This window comes from Vombatus ursinus, unplaced genomic scaffold (assembly GCF_900497805.2).
Source record: "Vombatus ursinus unplaced genomic scaffold, bare-nosed wombat genome assembly UNPS02014790.1, whole genome shotgun sequence".
Lineage (NCBI taxonomy): Eukaryota > Metazoa > Chordata > Mammalia > Diprotodontia > Vombatidae > Vombatus > Vombatus ursinus.
Window position 1 is genome coordinate 167,610 of NW_020954568.1, and position 4,136 is coordinate 171,745.

At 54.3% G+C, this 4,136-nt stretch overlaps 1 long non-coding RNA gene across 1 annotated transcript; it reads left to right on the top strand.

The window, feature by feature from the left end:
• Positions 1-2,615: 2,615 nt before the first annotated feature.
• LOC114047770 lies at positions 2,616-4,136 on the top strand. Its single transcript, XR_003569670.1, has 4 exons — positions 2,616-2,719; positions 3,192-3,226; positions 3,511-3,524; positions 4,119-4,136. It is a non-coding gene; the product is annotated as an uncharacterized LOC114047770 (long non-coding RNA).

Here is a 4,136-nt window from a genome sequence, read left to right on the forward strand (position 1 = left end):
GAGGCAGAGAGAGGAAGAGGGAGAGACAGACTGACAGAAACACAGAGGCAGAGAGACAGAGACAGCGCAGTGGATGGAGCACCAGCCCTGGAGTCAGGAGGACCTGAGTTCAAATCTGACCTCAGATGCATAACATTTACCATCCCTCCAAGTTGCTGATTCTATGATTGAAAGAAGGATCTGCTCTGGGTCTGTCATGCAAGCTCCTTCTAATGACTTGCCCATCCCACCTACACCCCCACCCCCACTTCCTAAGCATGTGGTCAGTCAGTCAGTCAATAAACATCCTTGCCCCCTGGGGGGAAAGTAGGAAGCAGACTGTTAGCCTTTGGCAGAGGCCCAATCACCTCCCTTTAAATTCTCCACCAAAGGGGTACGCGGGCCATCCCACTGCCTTTGTCTTCTCACTTAAGTAAGACCAGAGGCTTCCAGGCTGAAAGGACCTCAGAGGTCTCCTCGACCAACAATTTTCTTTGAAGACAGGGGGTGACTTGCCTGAGGTCCCACAGAGAGTAAGCAGCGGACATTTTCTACTGGCCTGACTCCCCAGACATCGGCCCTGGGAGGGAACCTTAGAACCTGGAACATGGAATGTCAGTTTGGGGAGGGGGCACTAGGCACACTGGGAGCAGCTTAAAAGCTACCTAATCTAACCTCCTGATTTTACAGGGGAGGAAACTGAGGCCCACAGGAGAAAGGAGCTTGCTCTAGGTCAGACTGTTAAGGTGCTGAGTCCGAGGTTAGGAGAGGCCTTGTGGTTCTGGGCTTTCTCCTCTCCTGGCTACTGAGGGCTAGAACAGTAGGTGATCCAGAACAGATGCATTTCTTGTTTCCTCCAATTTCCCTGGGCCCCCTCGCTGGCCTGCAGGAGCAGTTTGGATGTCAGTTCTGCCTTCAAGGCCTCCTCAAGCCAGCCTCTGCTTCCAGGCAGAGTGTTGGAAACCCAGACTTGCTGCCCCCTCAGGCCCAGAACCTCGTGGTAGAGTTGAGGTCCTTATAGGGTATGGCCAGGGCCAGAGGAATTATTCTTAGCAACAGGGACAGGAGGCTGACCCTTCTGGAGCCTAAGGAAGGACATACTTGGGCTTCTTGAGTTTCTGGCCGAGAAGCTTCCTTGGCTAATTTTGGAGGCTGTCATAATCTTCAAGAAAGGTCGGGGGCTCCTTGGACCCTGCAGGAACCCCTTATAAATAGCCCTCTGCAGTGCTGCTGGGCTGGGCAGCTATCTCCCATCGGAGTGACAGCAGGCCAGCTGGACTGGGGAAACTGAGGCATCTCCTTGAAACTGCCCCTTTGAGGCATGCTAGACAGGTGCTAGCCTCCATCAAGACCAGCCCATCTTTGGTGCCTGGTCCGCTGTGGTCCGCTATCATTCTCTCAGTGTGTATCGTGGCTGTCTGTACTCATGCCCTATTCCCTTGCCAAGTGTGGGAGCACTTTTGACCTAAACCCTGACAATCCTCAGAGACTAACACAGGGCTCCGCATACAGTAGGCACCTAATGGTTGTTTATAGAAAGAAGGAATACATATTTCTTCCACAGTCAGAGCTGTGTCTATGCTGGAGGCTGCAGGATCCTGGCAGTCAGAGATCACAGGACCCTAGAAGCATGGGGGAGGGGGGTGTAGAACTAGCAGAGAGGCCAATTTAGTCCTTTTTTTTTTAAAATCTTTATTGATCTTTTGTTTTTACACCAACTAAATTTTCTCCCTTCCTTCCCCCCCGCCCCAGAACCATCCCAGGTTACAAATATATATATATATATATATTTGGCTAGGCAATGGGGTTAAGTGACTTGCCCAGGGTCACACAGCTCGTATGTGTTATGTGTCTGAGGTCGTATTTGAACTCAGGTCCTCCTGAATCCAGGGCCTGTGCTTTATCCACTGTGCCACCTAGCTGCCCCTACAAGTAATTTTTTTAAAGGAAAAAAAGAAAAAGAGGAAAAAGGATTTAGGAAGAAAGAGGCATTGCCTCAGAATCCCAGACTCATCTCCAAGCTTAAAGGTGCCCAGAGGCTGCTTAGTGCCATCCTCAGCAGATCTAGACTCCTGGCCCACGGGTCCAGTTTTCACCCGAGGTGTCTTTCCCTCTTGCCTTGGGGCATTTGCACTGAGGATGCGTCTCATCTCATGGAAGGAATTTGAGTTCAGAAAATGGGTCTAGGCAGCCACATGCTGCCCCAGTCACTGAGAGGTCACTTCCCTGATCAGCCAGGCAACTTTAGCCTCGCCAACCTGCAGGGAAAGCAGCATCAGCTTCATTGTGCAGATGAGGACCCCGAGGTTCCCCTAGTCAGCTCCGGGTCAAGCTTAGTAACCACTACAGCCGTCTGCAAACTGGGTGGGCTCTCTCTCCTTGGGGGTCTTCAAGAACAGTCAGAGATCATAGCTTGAGAGCTGGGGGTCTTGTAGGAGCTCTGGTCCAATTCCCTCACCTTGGCTGAGGAGGACACTGAGGTCCCAATGGATTGAGTGACCTGCCCAGTACCACACACCACTGAGTTCTCCAGCTAGGATTCCAACTCAGGCCCTGGGGCTCCAAGTTCAGTGGTTTTCCAGTCCCTGCCCCCAATGTGTTCCTCTTCCTCCTCATTCTTTCTCGGCACGGGGCATGCCTGATGACCCGTAAGGTGCTTCCCACCCTCACGATGCTGTTGTCTGCGGAGCCTCCCCAAAGTCAGGATATGTCCTGCCCTGCCTCTTGGGCACGGCTGGGGGTGAGACAGGGGGGAGGAGTGAACGCTAGTCCTACTTGCCCGGTTAGACGGCTGCTGAGATTGTACTTAGCGAGCAGCAGCACCTTCAGGGGGGGACTCCACTGGGCACTCGCGAATGACCAGGGAGGAGGGGCATGGAGAATCCCTGGGGACCTTCTGGGGAGCAGTGCCTGAGGTCCAGGGGCCAGGCTGCACCGGGGACCTCCCTGGGTGTCTAGGGAGGGCTGAAGGGGTGGGGAGCGGCAGGCTTGACCAGTCTGGGGAGAGCCCGGGCGCCCATCCGGTAACTCAGCCCTAGCCTGCGCCTTCTGAAATGGCCACCCACGGGAAGGATGCTCAGGCAGGCTGCGACTAACGTCTTTTTGTTCTCATCTCTCTCTCTCCATTCTCCTCCGTCCCCTCTGTTTCTCTTCCCTCTTTCTCTCCCTCTCCTCTCCTGCCTCCCCCTTTCTGTCTCTCTCTCTCTTTCCAGAAACCCACCACCGCCACCATGTCTGATGAGGAAGTGTGAGTGCAAAACCCGATCTGTTCAATCCCTCACCCTGGGACTGGGGGACACTCGGACCTGCAACTTACTTTTACCCATCAGATAAAAGTCTTCCCGGGGGACTTAGTCATTTTAAGTGAAGAGACCAGCAAATAAGCAGAGCTTTGGTGGAAGCCAAGCCAAGTGCGGGAGGGGGAACTTGACGGGGCAGTGGGGCTAGGATCTGGCTTGTGACCGATGGTTGTGTTGAGAAACTCAGAACTTCCCCGCTGACCAGCCTCTCCCTGTTTCTTTTCCCCAACAGAGAACACGCTGAGGGTAAGTCTCCAATCTGCCTTTTCTTTGCCTCTCTGGGGTGGGCTATTCAGCCGCAAGGGCGGGTTCAACCCCTTAACTGTGAGTCATGGGTCAGGCTTGGGCAAAGTTCCGCCACTTTGTGCCGAGGCCCCCATCTTCCAGGGGCGCCAATGGGAACGTGGGCAGTGGGGGGGGGGCACTTAGGGCCACAGGCCTGGGGGCTTGCATCTAACCGCCCACAGGAAGTTCACTACATACATAAATCCTTTGAGGTGTCCCCAGTTGATGTGTTTGGTAAGCCTGGATTCCTAGAGATAGAGTGGTTGGTGAATCCTGCCCTGTGTCTCTACCACCCCTGGCTACGGTGTTCCTTCCTCCACCCTTTAGAATTAAGGAAGGCGGGTTGGGGGTGGGTCTGCTTCTACTCCTTTAGGTCAGTCCTCTCCCGAGGGGCTCAGCCCTGGCGCCCCATCCAGCCCCTGGGGGTCCCGCCTCTTTTTCCCACCCTTCCTCCCGACGGTCCAGGGTCCAAGGCTGCAGCCCTCCCTCCCTGGGGCAGGCCAGGCCTCTCACCAGCTAATGTGGCCCTTTTCTTGTGTTTTTCTTCCAATGCAGAAGAGTACGAAGAGGAAG